Below are 17,703 nucleotides of genomic sequence, written 5' to 3'. Positions count from 1 at the left end.
CCTCTCCCACTCCCCCTGCTTGTGTTCCCTCTCTCGCTGTGTCTCTCTCTGTCAAATAAATAAAATCTAAAAAAATAATAATAATGTAAAAAATAATAATAAATAAAATGTCGATCATTTTGGTATCCTTTTGTATTTGATCAGTATTTGTGGAGAGGTATTTCAAAATTACGCCAGCATCTTGTTTCTCATCAAATGTCTCTAGTCACTAGCCTTAATGTAAGTATCAGTGAAGACTGTCACCTTAATTAACCACTTCTATGATGATTGCCAAATGATATTACTCTCTTATTTCTTCTACTTGTATTAGTTGGGATTTTATCCTTTCTCCCCCATTTAATTGTTTATTTATTAAATCAGTAAGGACTTGTGGATTTCTATCTTATTTAATTTGTTGTGATTTGTTACTATTATTACTTATTTTGCTGTTTAAATTGTTCCTGATATAGCCTGCGGGAGCCCCTTCAAGCTGGCTCCTATGCCTATTTATCATGCTCCCATCTCATTCATTGTGCATTTCTGGCAGAACATGCTGTTCCTTGTTCATTCTGTACTTTGCCTGGTCTAGCCCTGGAATCAGCCATTTCTCCAAGGAATCCTGTTTGGTCTTTGTTATTGTTGTTTGTTTTTGTAAAAAATGGTATTTAAAAACAAAGATTTAGGGGCTTAGTGTGCTCATTGCTACTGGGGTGTCATTACTTACAGGAACTAGGAAATGTATGACTCTGAGTATGGTTTGTATACTCAGACATATGTAACAGACACATATATATTACCTATAATTATTTCCGTACCTGGGTGTATATATGAATTAAACCATAAGTTTGTCCCTATACTTTCAATTCCAGTCTAATACTCCAGGGTTCTTTCTAGCCTTCTTCCTTTCCACATTTATAAATGCCTTCTCTGGCAGTAGGAAACTTGGCTTCACATTAGCCTCAGTGTAATTATCATTTGCCCAGTTGTTTGACTTAATTCCTCAGTGTGCTACCATTCTCCCTGCCATGTAGACCGTCTTCTACCACGCTGCGTCACTGAGTGCTGGGCCTGCTGGCCTGTGCCTTTTTGTGGATCTACAACTCCTGACTAGGCCTACAACTCTGCAGCTGCCCATCTCTACACAACACCCATTTATCCTCGCCTCTGACTAGTTGGCTCACAACTCTGCTGGCCTTCCTAACATGCCCTCAGTGCCCTTTATCCTCAGCCAGCATGCAGACTACTTTGTATGGCCCAGTATTTCATTAGTTTAATTTTTAAGTGTATTTCCAGGGTTTATAAACATACATATATGTGATGAAATGTATACATAATTTTCCCACATAAAAATGATAACATACTATATTAAATGTTCCACACTTTATTTTTTAATGACAATATAATATTCCATTGTGTGCGTGCATGTGTGTGTGTGTGTGTGTATCCAGACACACACACACATACACCCCTACCTACCTGTGGTGAATGATTAACAACCATAAATTCCTTTCATCCTGGTCCATTCTCCTTTGTAGTGTGGCTTTGCTGCTTCTCTCTAGGGGCATAATCTATTTCTCCATCTCTTGAGTCTTGGTTGACCCTGTGATTTGCTTTGACCAATGAATATGGTAGAAGTGATGTGTGAGATCTGGAGGTTAACCCTTAAGAGACCTTCAAGGGATGATTTCCGGCACCTGCCATGTAAGGAAGCTGGTCTAGCCTATAGGAGGATGAGAGGTCTCTTGGAAGTGAATCAAGACTCCCCAGTGGACAGCATCTACCAACAGACATGAAAGTGGACTCTTGGATCTGCTAGCGCAGCTGACTCTTTAGCTGAATGTACCCACAGAGGAACCAGAGGTGAAACCAGCAAAAAAAAAAAAAAAAAAACCCCTGCCCAGCAGCCTCCCTAATTGTGAGAAATAACAAAATTGTTTTGAGGCATTAAGTTTGGAATGTAGCAATAGATATCTGAAACCATATCTGTGTTCATTTTGGACATCTAGGTTGTCTCTAGTCTATTATGAACAATATTGCAATGAGTATCTTGTACACAGTACATGCTATTTTAATTTTAAATAATGCCAGATTATTTTTCAGAAATGATATAATTCTTATTGCCATCATTAATGTCCAAGAGTATTTCTCCCACAAACTATTGCTGGTTTTTGTTTTTGTTTTTGTTCTTGCAATAAAATGAGTAAAAAGTTTCTTTTGGTGCTTAATTCTGCATTTCATTAACTTGAAATGAAGTTGAGCATCTTTTGTGAAGTGAAGCTGAGCATCTTTTGATATATTAGTTGGTCCTTTTGATTTTTCAATTCTATGAATTGCTCATTCATACCTTTACTCATTTTTTCCTATTGGATTTTTTTCCTTATCAATTTTTTGGTTCTCTTTGATATGTTATCAATGTAATCCTTTAGCTTTCTTTGCCAATATGTTTTGTCAGTCTGTCTTTTTTTTGGTCTTAGTGTATGGCATCATTTGCCATACATTTGGGTGGGGGGTATTTCATATAATCATTTGTGTCTGTCTTTTTCTCTGTGGATTCTGCTTGTTCCTGTCTTGAGAATATCTCTCTCCTATATTAGGTAATATAAACTTTTTTCCTAAATTTTCTTCTAACTTTGTATTGTCTTAGGAATCATGTTCAGTTGCTCTAGAAATCCAAAAAAGAGTGATATAAACAAATTAGGGGTATCATTTTCCTTAAATAATGAGAAATTAGCGATAGGCCATCCAGAGCTGTTATGGTGCTTCCACAATGCTGTCAGGAATTCAGGCTCATTTGTCTTTCTTTCAGTCACCTTTTGGTCTCAGGTGGCATTCAGGCTGAGAAATAACTTCCTTCTGTTTTTTCTTTCATCATTCATTGCTCTGCTTGTTTTAACTGAGGATCAACTCCAGTTTGGTGACTGTAACTTCTGGGGGATGAGGCCAAGACAAAGCAGGTCCCCCAAAATAGCAAGTTCTTCTGAAATATTTTCTCTGTTCTTTGAAAATAATAATACTGATTTTGCTTTCTGTTTCATAATAAACGTATGTGCAGAATAAGGCCCCAGAATCTTTCTCTTTAACCCATTAGGCAACTATGGGCTTTTTTCCAAAGTTATTTATAGGCATACAGGGAAATAAACATTATATTCTCAAATTGGAAACTAATGATTTTTTTTTTTTAAAGATTTTATTTATTTGACAGAGAGAGACACAGCGAGAGAGGGAACACAAGCAGAGGGAGGGGGAGAGGGAGAAGCAGGCTTCCCGCTGAGCAGAGAACCTGATGTGGGGCTCAATCCCAGGACCCTGGGATCATGACCTGAGCCGAAGGCAGCCACTTAACGACTGAGCCACCCAGGTGCCCTGGAAACTAATGATTTTAAGAACATAGGACTTTATCCTTATGTTCAATAAATAATATTAATTAAAGGCATTTTATATACCAGTAACTATGGTAAACAGTGGATATAAAACTCAGTATGATGTGACCCTTGTTATCAGAAAGTTTACCAGATAATTGGAGAAGCAGATTAAATATTTCATTATAATATTAGGTGGTAAATTGACTGTTATCAACTTAGGGAGGCAGGACATCTAACTGTGTTAGTTGAGGGTTGACCAGCTATGATCAGGGAACTTGATGGAGAAAATGGCTTTTAAGTTGAGACTTGAATGACTTGTAGGAGTTAGCCTATTAAGGAGGAGCTTGTTAAGGGTATGGGAAGAACTTCCAGGAGCTTTAGTAATTCAGACGTGGGTCTGAGTTGTAAGAGATAGGCTGGGATAAGATAAATTCTGGTTTGGGCAGGGACTTTTCCTTAATTCCAGGGGCTGGAAGTCTTGGGAAGGTTTTAAAATGGAACTGGGCAAGATCAGATTTGTCTTTTGATAAAGGTAAGCTAGTTGTAGTTGGTGGGAGGTGCTTTGGGTATGGGATCTGGAAGCAAGGGCACCTACTAGGTAGGAAGTTTATGTGATACATTAACATCTGTTCCATATTAGGAGCGACTGACTGGCTCAATGGGCAGAGTATGTGACTCTTGATCTTGAGGTGGTGAGTGGGTTTTTTTTGTTTTTTTGGTTTTTTTTAAGATTTTATTTATTTGAGAGAGAGAGAGAGACAGCGAGAGAGGGAACACAAGCAGGGGGAGTGGGAGAGGGAGAAGCAGGCTTCCCGCAGAGCAGAGAGCCCAATGCGGGGCTTGATCCCAGGACCTTGGGATGATGACCTGAGCCGAAGGCAGACGCTTAACAACTGAGCCACCCAGGCACCCCGAGGTTGTGAGTTTTCATTCCCATGTTGGGCATAGAACTTACTTTAAAACAAATAATAAAATTTATTCCATATTAGTTAAATAAATATTTATTGAACACCTATGTGAATATGATGTGGGTAATACAGAATTATATAAAACATAGTTCCTTTTCTCAAGGAGTTTATATTTTAAGATAACTAAAAATAAATATATCAACAATATGAGGCAGTATACTAATATGGTTTCTATCCTATAAAATGAGGGCAAGTAAGGACTCGAATTAAAACTCGAACCCAGTTTCATGGCTCCAAAGCTCATATTCTTTCCATGTGGAAGGCTGTGCTACCTTCCACAGCACTTATTTCCCCTTAGCTTATTTAATTATCAGTATGTTGCTTGTAAGTTACCTCCGAACCCTTGTGAACTAAGATTAGAGGACAATTAAAATGGTTTTCAGCTTGGAACACAAAATATCAAAGGAGCTACACTCTGGCTTTCTCCAGGCAGTCTCCGTGGTGAATGGAGTATAACCAGGAAGATAGAAATGTTGGTTAGAAAAATTGCCACATTATCTGAACAAAACAGTTGTTATAAACAGTCTTGAGATTTTTTTCTGGGAAATTTAGTATTGAACTGATAGGACAGTGGAGGACAAGACTCTGGCATGGCATGGCATAAGAATACAGTATATAATACATATAATGTACAAAATGTGTGTTAATCAATTTTTTATGTTATCAGTAAGGCTTCCACTCAACAGTAGGCTGTTAGCAGTTATGTTTTGGGGGAGTCAAAAGATATATGTAGATTTTTTACCGTGTAGGCTCCAGCACCCCAACCCCCATGTTGTTTAAGAGTCAACTGTAATCTTCTGAGGGTTTTTCTTGCTCTGAAATGTGACTTGACATGACATCTACAAAATTACTTGAAAAGTTAGCATATGATATTCTGATTGAAAAAAAAAATTACCTTTTCTATAGAATAGGGAGGACAAGAAAGGAAAGATAGAGGTTGCATTGAGAACTTGGTATCATAGAATGAAGAAAAACATTCTCCAGAAATTTGGAGGGAGGTGTTACTTCTGATTTTTTAACTATTTACAACTTAGAACGTGGGTTAAATGCCAGATACATAAGGCAGTCAAAAGTGCAAAATAATAAGGTTGTTATACTCAAGGATTATAGTTTAGTAGCCTTTTCAACTGATGCTCCTTGAGAAAATTAAACCTTAATGTTCTGAGCTAGAGGTTCTCAAAGTTGAGCATGTATCATAATCACTGGGAGGGCTTGTTAATACACAGATTGCTGGCCCCACCCCCAGAGTTTCTGATTCAGTAAGTTTGGGGTGAAACCTGAGAGTTTTCATTTCTAATAATTTCCCAAGTGCTGCTGATGTTGCTGGCATCTATTGTGTGAAATTAATTTATTTCTCCCTTAGGCTTCTAAAATAGTACTAGTTGTATAGAAGCACTTGGAGAATTTTAAAAATTGTTCTTCAAATCATTTTTCTGTGTCCAGAGTTCTTTAGATGAGGAACTCTGATGGGGGGAGATAAAATGAAGGAAACTATAATTCCAAACCTTATCTTAGAAGGTAAAAACACAGTTGCATGGACACAGGAAGATTAATAGGTGCAGGTTAGATTAAAGTTGGAAAAAATAGGGTTCAGGTCCATTTAGTTAGGAACTTCTCTTATCCACCTGCTATCTAGAATATGACTTAAAATTTTGAGAACTCTCTTCATTTGGAATTTTGGGCCCTTAAACCTAGGCAGCATCAACTACATGTCAAGGACCAGTTTTAAGTAGAGTATGTACCATGATGTCAGTGTGCTGATGTATAACCTATAGCCTAGGGGCACCTGGGTGGCTCTGTCAGTTAAGCCTCTGAATTCAGCTCAGGTGTCCTGGGATCCAGCCCCACATCAGGCTCCCGGTTCAGTGGGGAGTCTACCTTTCTCTCCCCCTCTGCCCCTCCATCTGCTCATGCGCACATTCGCACTCTCTCAAATAAATAAATAAAATCTTAAAAAATAAAAATAAAACTCATATAGACTAAAAGTCTCTGTGATTCCTTTCACCACCTTCCTTTTTCATACCCTTTACTCCTGATGTCATTTATGTATACTTCTTTCTCCCTAATTGGGTTTCTGGCTTCTATGTTTTTGTATCCTTTTTAACATTGTATATACTAAATAATTTATCAGTCAGTAGTCTCCATTAGATTGGCTGAAGAAAATTTTCAACATTTTAAAATTGGGAAAATACTGTAGAAAACGTCATTGGCTTTATATCTTAATATTAAATTGCTTACCCAAAAAGCATACAATCTATACATTGTTAACTTCCAAACTGTATCTCCAGCCCAGACCTTTCTCCTCAGCTTCACACTTGTATAGCCTACCTGACATCTTGTTGGCCTCTCAGATGTAACAGGTTCAATTTTAAGCGGATCCCCCACCTTCCTTCCCACTTGTACTTTCACCGCCTGCAGTCATCCCCTCTCAGTTATGGTCATTCCACCCTTCCAGGTGCTCAGGCCAAGAACTGTGGACTCCTTTTTTCTTCTCCCTCACTCCCACTTCCAGTCTATCAGCAAATCCCATCCTTACCTTCAGAGTACATCCAAAATCTGATCAAGTATTCACCACCTCCACTGCCACCTCCCAGATCCAAGCTACCATCAACTTTTACTTGGATGACCGCAGCCACTTCCTAAATAGTCCCCCTGCTTCTAGCCTTGCTGCCACTCCTGTTAGTCTTCTTAGACAGCCAGCCAGGGTGGTCCTGTTAAATATAAGTCAGGTCTTTCATTCCTCTCCCAAAAACACTTTAGTGGCTTTTCTTTTTTACCAGAATAAAAGCCTAGTGATTTATGATGACCCTATAAAAGACCCTGAACAGTCCATTTGCCCCCATTACTTCTCTTGACTTCATATCCTACTCCTTTCTTCCTCACTGTACACTACGATAATACTGGCCTCCTTTCTGTTCCTTGAATGCATAGGGCATGCTCCTTTCACTGGCTTTTTACCCTGCCCGGAATACTCTTTCCCCTAAGTATCCCACAGTTCACTACTTTACCTGTTTTACTCAAGTGTCACATTCCCTGATCATCCCAAAACTCCATCCCCTTCTTGGCTTTGTCATTGTAACACCTTACCTGAATATATTGTAAACTCCATGGGGACAGGGATTTTAGTTTATTTTGTTTTTGTTCTCTTTCCCTACATGCCTGGCAAATGGCAGGTGCTCAGTAAATACTTGTGACATGAATTTATGATTTTATCTGCCTAGAGGAGTATGCCTTTCCTTTGAGAAATGCATCCAATAATCATGTGCTTCCAGCATAGGCTACCAATCTTTGCTTCTAGCACTTATTATTCTGCTGGTCCCTCTTCTAAAAATGATACATTCATGCTTCTCTTGTTCAATTTGAAATTACTGTTTGATTTTTATTGCAATATACAGTTTGCATAAATTGTAATTCCTAAGTTCATATATTATCTTGGGAAATAATTAAGCATTCTTTAATCCTCTGTAAAGTATATGAATTATTCATTGTCATTGATTGTGGTGTTTCCCAACAGTCATAGTGCTATTTTGGTATGCATGTTGCTTTTACGTGACTCTATATCATGACTTATAACTTTATACCATAGCCAAGAAAGGTCAGTACCTGTTTCCCCTTGTAAACCTGGATTGAGAGTACGTGGTCCTGTTTTGATTTTTCTTTCTTTCTTCCTTTCTTTTTTAAAGATTTCATTTATTTATTTGTCAGAAAGAGAGAAGGAGGGAGAGAGCACAAGCAGGGGGAGTGGGAGAGGGAGAAGCAGGCTTCCCACTGAGCAGGGAGCCCGATGCGGGACTCGATCCCAGGACCTTGGGATCACAAGCTGAGCCAAAGGCAGACACTCAACCGACTGAGCCACCCAGGCATCCCCCTGTTTTGATTTCCGAGAGTTTTGTAGGTTTTAGTGTTTTTTGTGTAACCAGTGCTTCATAACTACCTTTATGGGATCAGGTAGGTCCCACAGACACTCCTTGCTCTCTTACTCATTTTTTCTGGGCTCAACAAGATTTGACTTTTATGTACTTGTTATGGAAGTCCTACACTTTGGATTTTTCATTTCGGATATTGTACCCTATTGTCGGGTCACGTTTGGAATCATGGAATCATTTGAATCTAGCTGATAAGTTTTTAGTCTGAAATCAGAGTCACTGCAGCACTTATGTTCATCCAGTTGCCGTTTCTTCAGGATGCAGGAAAGCGTAAGTGGCTCAAATCTCAATTCTTCGTATCTTTTTTAGGTGTTAAATTCATTTAGGTGTTAAAGGTTGTTATATTCCTATGTCCTTCATTACTTCATTAAGATATGTGGAATATAAAATGAATTTAAAAACATTAAGTCAAATACATAAGACTCAGTTTCTTGTTTTCTGATATTGGAGAGTTTCCAGTCTCAGACTGCGGGTGGCTATGATTTGGAAAACAGGGAACAAACATGAGGAAGTCTTTAACCTTAATTATATTTCATTGCTGTGGCAATAGAATGTAATAGAACTTAGTGCTAAGATTCACTATCGGTAGCTAAAAATATATAAAGTATAAATGAATTCTTTCTTTCAGATGCAAACCAATACTTGAATGTCAACATGTAGTAGTTGGGGCTTTGCTGAGAACACATATTGCTACATAGCTTAAGACATCCGTGGGGGAAAAAAAGCATAGGTTCAAAGATACACATAAGTTTATCCATAATAGTGGACACATTAGAACCAATTTAATATAAAGCAATGGAGAACGGACTAAAATATTATCTGTCAGATTTTGATATTACTAAAATTATGTATTCAAGGAATATTTAATCAAATGAAAAATGCTCGTGATAAAACCTAAATACAAAAGAAAGAAGTTCCAATTTTATTATATGCCTTGATCCAGTTCTTCACTTGAAAGAAGGCTCTATACATATAAAAAACATGCCAGTGTGTGTTTATTGTGATTATTACAGGGTTTGAGGATTATAGTGATCTTTTTATTTTATTCTTTATACTTTTCTATTTTCTATACTTTTCTTTCCAATTTTATGCTCTCTGTATAATCTTAAGTATTTTTAAGGAAGGAAAGAAGTTTTTAGAACTAGACATAGCTATGATCCTAGGCAAGTTAGTAATAACGATGATGACTACATTATATTGAGTACCTACTATTTAGCAAATATTGGAATATGTTTTATGTATTTTTGTCATCCTATTTTATTATAGTCCAGCAATGGAAGCTTAATTATCTACTTTTACATATTAGGGAAGAGTCTCAAAACTTTCGAGTAGCTTATAAGCTAGTAAATGTTATAGCAGGATTCAAACTGAAGTTTATACAATTTTCTAAATATACCAGAAGGCCTCTCCAAAATAATTTAACTCTCAAAGCCTGTGTTTCTTTACTGTAAAATGTAGGTGGAATTGTTGTGCAGCTTAAATGACACAGGGTACATAAACCACAGGACAAGTTTTTTTCCATGAGATCTTCTTATAGTTATAGCCTTCTGGCTTTTTTTTTTTTTCCCCAGTCTGCTTCTGCACATGTATTATTTAAGCTGTTGTTAAATATTTCCATTAACAACATTATCTGAAATTTAACTCTATACAGTAAATCTGTAAGTTGCATTTCCTTTTTTTTTTTTTAAGATTTTATTTATTTATCAGAGAGAGAGTGAGTGAGACAGAGAGAGAGAGAGAGCACAAGCCGGGAGGTGGGGGAGAGGCAGAGGGAGAAGCAGACTCTCCACTGACCAGGGAGCCCAATGCAGGGCTCGATCCCAGGACTCTGGGATCATGACCTGAGCCCAAGGCAGATGCTTCACCCACTGAGCCACCCAGGAGCCCCTGTAAGTTGCACTTCTTTAAAGAAGAGCAAAATTAATCCATTGATTAGCATTTTGTCATTATAGTTTTAATGTTTATATACTTCAGTTTTGCAGTCGGTTTTGGAAGTTTCATTTTCATGAGAATCAGTGGTACTTTGTTAAAAGGGATAAAGCTTAGGTTTTTCACCTTCCTTAAAAGATGTTTTAAGAAACTTGGTGGGGGGTGTCTGTGTGGCTCAGTTGGTTAAGCCTCTGACTCCTCATCTCAGCTCAGGTCTTGATCTCAGGGTTGTGAGTTCAAACCCCAATGTTGGCTCTGCACTGGGCGTGGAGCCTAGTTGGGGGAAAAAAAAAAGTTTGGTATTTTGTTGAGTTTGGAAGGCTCTCTGTTCCTTGCCTGAGTTCTGAACCAGGTGAGAGGTCAAAACAGTAAACATACCCAGTTTTTTTCTCTCCAGATTTTTTAAAGTCCCTGAGGTAGATAAGGGACCAGTTGCCTTGCAAATGGAGGAAATCATTAGGAATGGAGGGAAAGTGTACTCTCAAAACCTTTTTCAAGTTTCGTACTTTTGTTTAGAAGTTAGTGTAAAAGGCTGCTGAAACACCTAAGTTTGGTGAATTGAGTCTAGCTGATAGCTATTATTGTCAGCAAAATGGATGGATGGATGGATGGATGGATGGATGGATGGATGGATGGATGGATGGATGGATGGATAGAGTTTGCTTACTGTGATGTTCAGAGTTACACTGTTGCTTATGGGTACATTAAACAACTTCAGAAAATCCAGGATAAGTATGATTTCAAGTATTACATTTTAGGCTCTGTATTTTTCTCCTCAAGTGTCTTAATTTTGGATTTAGAAAATATGGATACTCTTATCTATAGGAAATGCAAGGAAGTATGAAACTGTACTTAAACCACAAATTTACATTTTTGACTGATTAAAAGAAAAATTCCTTTAGACAGTGATCATACGGATTTTACTGTATGTTCTAGCTACTACATAGTTTTCTGTTATATGATTAACCACCATTTATTTTTCTGTTCTGCTGATAAATAACTAGATTATTCCACAGTTTTAAAAAACCAACTTCAGGGGCACCTGGGTGGCTCAGTTGTTAAGTAAGCACCTGCCTTCAGCTCAGGTCATGATCCCAGGGTCCTGGGATTGAGCCCCACATCGGGCTCCCTGCTCCGCGGGAAGCCTGCTTCTCCCTCTCCCACTCCCCCTGCTTGTGTTCCCTCTCTCTCTGTGTCTCTCTCTGTCAAATAAATAAAATCTTAAAAAAAAAACAAAAAACAACTTCAAATTGGTTTTTCCTGGAAGAGAGAGGGAGGGAAAGACTTGTGGCAGTGGGGATACCTAATTATGTGTTATATCTTTGAAAAATAAAGAGATTTGAAACAGTTATGGAGGAAAAGACATTGACATTATAGGCAGGAAGTAAATTAATGTTAATGTCTTGTTTAAGATATCTTTATTTACCCTGCAGTTATGAAGATGTTCCCCCATATTTTCTTCTGAAAGCATTATTGTTTAACTGGCAATTTCACATTTAGATCTGCAATTCATATGGAATTTGACTTTTGTGTGGGGTTTTAGGTAGGGTTCAAAATCCTTTTTTTTCCCCCTTGCGTATACAATTGGCCAAGCCTTTATTGAGAAGACCATTCTTTAAAGGAGGAGATTTTTAACGATGGAAAATAACAGAACATGTTTGCTTGTTGAAAGGTGATCTAGGCCTTCATGACTTTCTAGATTCTGGGGAACTGATGGCATAGGAATAGGATAAGTAAATGAAAGAACATAGTTTCTAAAGGGGAAAGAAACATTTTTGCAAAGGAAGGGATCCATAGCATATTTGTCTCTGCTTTGAAAGGGATGCACTCTCATGCTAAGAAGAGAAAATGAATGCAAATGCAAGTTGGTTTATAAGCTTGACTATGAGAAGATGAAGGAGTTCCATCTGTGTGTTCTGCTTTGTTCATGAAGTAAGGGTGTTGAGATGGTAGGTGTAGGAGGGAAGGGTTGTGGAGGATTAAAGAGAAGTAATAAAGTATGAAAGACCAAAGCCCAATTCATTCAGTTCTTTCTTTCTCTCTCATACCTTCAAATTCTGTGAGAGAGAATTTGATTGGTTAAGTTAGTCACTATTCAGTATAGAGTCCCCTCTTCGGGTATGAAACTCTTGAACCAGGCCTTGTAATAGGCAACTAGCTTGCCTAAAAGGTTCATTTTGGATCAGATGTCCATCCCTAGTCCTAGGTATCTCTAGGTCAGTGGTAATGGGGGAAACACACATGTCTATCTTTTGTTCAGAAGGAAGCACTCCTTTCTTGGTCCCTCCGACCAAAGTCCTAGATTTAAGTCAGTGATCCAGTTTGGATGACATGAACAATGGCTGTGGTTAGGTGAATAGAACTCATTAGCCAGATTTGCTCCTTATAACCTTCTGCCCCCTAGTGGAGTCAGCCCCATCTAAACCCTGTCTTGACTGACGGAAGGGAAAGGTTTCTCTAGGAAAATTGGATTGCTCTTACCAGAGAAGGATGAACAGCTGCCAGGGAAATAAAAATATATTGGAATTTAATGGAGAAAAGTATTCATAGACCCTTGATCTTTAAAGGAGTATAATAGTCTCTTAGTAAATGCAGTGAATTAAGAACTGAAGCAATTCTACTGTAAAAAGCTTTAATCTTGTTTTAGAATTTGTCTTCACTGTTAGTCAGTGACTTTTGACTTAATAGCAAAACCACCACAATGGAGTGTGGGTATTTCCACTCAGCTTGCATCTCTTCCTTCTTTATCTTACATTAGGTTTTTGTTGTTTGTTTGTTCAAAGGATTTAAGGAAGAAATACCTTTCATTATTAGACCAGCTTGCAGTAGGGTATTTGGGGAAGGACATTACTCTAAAGTATAAAGTACTCATCGCAAGAAGATACGTTTGCACACATGGCAATGAACCACACAGTGTTTGCCAGACTTAATGTTTGACTTTAAGCACAAAGAACATTGGAAATGGTTATCTTTCATCTTACAGTTGAAATACTTACAATACCATTACGTGTAAGATAGTTTAACTTTCTTCTGAAATCTCTTCCATAATAGCATCTTTTTAAGATTGAATCAGTAGGAAAACAATAAAATGTCCCCAGATTCTAAGCCAGTTTCCTTAAGTTGAGGGCTATAGTTATTTAGCAGTAGAAGAGTTTGGCTTTCACCAGGTATGGGTATGATTCTGAAATGATCTTTCATTTAGAAAAAGGAAGTAGAACCAGATAGAAAAACAAATGTTTTTGTATTGTGATTTACTCGGTAAGTAAGAGAAAGGAAGTAGAACTAACCACATAGAAAAGTATCTTTGTAATATCTTGTGCTTTGCTTGACACATAGTGATTGTTCAGTAACAGCATCTAAATTTGTAAAGAATGGGTAAATATGTGAATTTTTTGAAAATCCTTTTCCTATTAACATTTTATTTGGTGGGATCCTGTAGCCCTAGTATGGACAAGAATTTTTCTGACTTTATTCTGCATAAACCTAAGTCATCTAGGTTCATTGATAACTTTCCAAGGTGTTAGCCATCATCCCCCAAAATATATTGGTTACATCAGCATCATATTCTTTTCCTTTCCCACAACTGAAAGCATTTCACTATTTTCTTGCCTAACTACAATTTCCACTCTTAACTGTGAATAGTGAGCCAAAAAGACATTTGAGGAACGTGTGTACCATAATAGACGTAGGGGAGTCCAGATGACTTTTCCATAATTCAGAGAACAGAAGAAATCTTTTAAATTTAATTTTTAAATTATCATATAGTAATATTGACTTTTTTGGGTATACAGTCTAACATGTTAACACATACATAGATTGGTGTAACCACCATCATAATCAGGATGCAGAGCTGTTCTGTCACCCCCCAAAAACTTCTTTGTCCTGTCCCTTTATAGTCTTACCGTCTTCTACCCCTAACCCCTGGCAATCACTGATCTGTTCTTCACTGTAGTTTTGTCTTTTTGAGAATGTTGTGTATATGGAATCATATCGTATGTTGAACCTGGCTTCTTAAACTCAGCATAATGCCTTTGAGATTCATCCACTTTGTAGCATTTCATTTGTTGGGTAGGTGATTTGTGAATATTTTCTCCCATTCTATAGTTTGTCTTTTCAGTCTCTTAAGAACTGTCTTTTGCATAAACTATCACTTTTTCTCTTTTATAGATTATGCTTTTGGTGTCTATAAAGAACTCTACTTCAAATTTCAGCTCATGAAGGTTTTCTCCTGTGTTTTCTTCTTAAAGTTTTATAGTTTTTAGTTTTACTTTTAGATCTGTGAACCATTTTTAGTTTTACTTTTAGATCTGTGAACCATTTTTAGTTAATTTTGTGTAAGTTGTCTTTGCACCTTAGGTTATGGTTCTGTTCTTTTCCTTTCTTTTCTTTTCTTTCTTTGTATGTGGATATCTAGTTGTTTGAACACTACTATTTAAATAAAAATCTCTCTTTTCTCTGTTGAATTGCTTTTGCACCCTTGTCAAAAATGAATTGACCATATTTGTATGAGTCAGTTCTGGACTTTTGTTTTCTGTTCCATGAATCGTTTTTTCTTTCTCTTTGCCAGTAGCACACTGTCTTAATTATTATAGTGTTAGAGTAAGTCTTAAATTAGTATTTTTCCTACAGCTTTATTCTTTAAGAACTGTTTTTAATTATTCTAGTCCCCTTGCTTTTCCATATAAATTTTAGGATTAGCTTGTTTAAATCCATAAAAATTCCTGCTAAGATTCTGCTAGGATAATTCCTGCATTGACGCTGTAGGTCAGTTTGTGGAGAATTGATACTCTAATTCTGTCGAGTCTACAAAAGTTTTTAAAAAGACTAATAATCTTCATAGAGATGAAATGTTACATCCATGATCCAAAAATAGAATACTAATAGAATACTATAGGAAAAGGAACAACCAAATGACAAGAACGAACTATGAGATTTAAAACATGATAACTTAATCCCATAAAATAGCTGGAAGATAAAGTTAAGGAAATCTCCCTGAAAGTAGGACAAAAAAGCAGAGGTAAAGGAGGAGAGAAATATTAGAGAATTAGAAGATATAGCTAAGAAATCCATTATCCAAATAATAGGAGTCTAGAAAGGGAGAATAGAAATGGAGAGACAGAGATGATCAAAGAATTTGTCCTAGAACTGAATTAAGGACATAGATCTCCATTTTGGAAAAGTGAATTTAAAAAAGAACCACACAACTTTATAGAAACAGAAAATAGGATGGTGGAAACTGGGGAGAGTTTAAGGGGGACAGACTTTCATCTTGGGAAAATGAAAAAATTCTGGAGATGGATGTTGGTGTTGGTTACACAGCAATGTGAATGTACTTAATGCCACTGAACAGTACACCTACAAATAGTTAAAATGGTAAATTTTATATCAAAAAGAACAAGAAAGGAAGCAGTAGCAGATGAAAGACTTCACAATGTTTTAAAATCCAATATTACAGTTGTGAAAGAAAAAAAAGGACAAGGGGCCCCTGGGTGGCTCAGTCGTTAAGCGTCTGCCTTCGGCTCAGGGTCCTGGGATCGAGCCCCGCATCGGGCTCCCTGCTCCGCGGGAAGCCTGCTTCTCCCTCTCCCACTCCCCCTGCTTGTGTTCCCTCTCTCGCTGTGTCTCTCTCTGTCAAATAAATAAATAAAATCTTTAAATAAATAAATAAATAAATAAATAAATAAATAAATAAATAAATAAATAAATAAAAGGGTAAGCTGATTTGTGTTACAGCACACCCAAAAAGTACAGGAATTGGACGCACAGGTAGCTCAGAATGAAGAAGGGATATGGCTAAAACAACAGCAGAGATTTAAAAATCTTATGAGGAGCAAGAACCAGACAGATCCTCTGTCCATTCTGTGCAGCTATTGCTCCGTTTCTGTTCTGGAAGAACACAGGAGATACATCATCTACACAGTTTGCCAGAAGCACAGGGACAGGCAGCAAAGGGTGATGCACCATTTTGGAAATGGCATTAGGTGGAATTATACATACTAAATGGTAAGACCTCCCCCAGCTTCCTTCCTCCAATTAGCCTGAAAGAATAGACCTAAACATTCTGTACTTGGGGTCCACAGTGAAAAAGCCCAGCCAGATTCATGCTACACTGCAGCCTGCTTGTTGCCAAGCCTTACTACTATAAATAATGCAAAATAAACATCAATGTATAAGTCTCTTTGTGTACCTTCCAGGGGTTATCCTAGGACAATATGTTAAATGTTTTATAACCATAACCCACAGGAAGAAGTAATTTTATATATCATAACTTGGGTATACACACACACACGCACGCTTCATACGTTTGTATGTGTATATATTTATTTATTTGAAACAAAAGTTTCACAGAACTACCCTTGCTACATACATATGCTGTGGTATTTTTAGCTTTTTTAAAAAAATAAGTTGGCCCCGTTGTACCTCATTTAAATATAAAAGTAAATTGTGGTCATATACAGATGACTATAGATAGAATTCCTAGGCCTACAATATATTCATCCTCAAAATGAAAAAATATTACAAAATTATAAAATCATTTTCCAAATTGTACTTCCCACCAGTAATGTTTAAGCATTTCAGCTTGTGTTTCCAGACTCTTCTTTTTTTTTTTAAGATTTTTTTTTTTTTTTGAGAGAGAGAATGAGAGAGAGAGAGCACATGAGAGGGGGGAGGGTCAGAGGGAGAATCAAACTCCCTGCTGAGCAGGGAGCCTGATGTGGGACTCGATCCTGGGACTCCAGGATCATGACCTGAGCCGAAGGCAGTTGCTTAACCAACTGAGCCACCCAGGCGCCCCTCCAGACTCTTCTACTAATCTAATAACTAGAATGGCATCTGTGACAGATACTGTGTGTATGCTGACAGTCTTTATTTTTTAATCTTTTCTTTCTTCCTGTGTCAATTAAGGAAATGTTAAAAGGTCAAAACTCTATTCCCTAGCTCTTCTTGCAGTTAGAGGTAGTTGTGTGACCTAATTCTGACTAATGCAACACGCCAAGCTTGCAGTCTGGAGCTGTAGCAGCCATTTTATGACCACATGGGTGAAAACAGCATGCTGAGAATGACAGTATAAAAATGGGAGGGGGCACTCAGGACATTGATGACATTGTCTAGCTTATATAAGAACTCTGGGTTATCTCCTTCTGAATTTATAGTTACACTATTAAGGATAAACCCTTACCTATTTAAGCCACATTTATGGGTTTTGGGGGTTCACTCCTCTGTCAATTGCTTGTTAGTTCCTGTAATAGTTAACTTAGACTAAATTATTCTATGGCAACAAATGACCACAAAATTTAAGTGACTTATAACAAGAAACATTTCTTTTTTCATTCACTTAAACAAGTCAGCTGCAGATCTGCTTTAGATATGCTCCCATGTCTTCATTCTGGGACCCAAGCTAAAGAAGTTGCTGCCTGTCTCTTGTGACGATGAGAGAAAGAGCAGTGGTCGAACCACAAGATGGCTTTTAAAACTTTGGTTCAGAAATGTCATACTTCATTTCTACATACATTTCGTTGGCCAACGCAAAATAAATGT

General features: G+C 37.4%; 1 protein-coding gene across 8 annotated transcripts in view; it reads left to right on the top strand.

Moving 5' to 3' along the window:
* The window catches only part of ANKIB1 (ankyrin repeat and IBR domain containing 1), a 146,424-nt gene that overhangs the window by 4,788 nt on the left and 123,933 nt on the right, over positions 1 to 17,703 (top strand). The window lies entirely within an intron of this gene.

The sequence above is a fragment of the Mirounga angustirostris genome, unplaced genomic scaffold (genome assembly GCF_029215605.1).
Source record: "Mirounga angustirostris isolate CCGP_5_RB_7025 unplaced genomic scaffold, mMirAng1.0.hap1 SCAF_12, whole genome shotgun sequence".
NCBI lineage: Eukaryota > Metazoa > Chordata > Mammalia > Carnivora > Phocidae > Mirounga > Mirounga angustirostris.
This window is presented reverse-complemented; position numbering and strand designations above follow the sequence as displayed.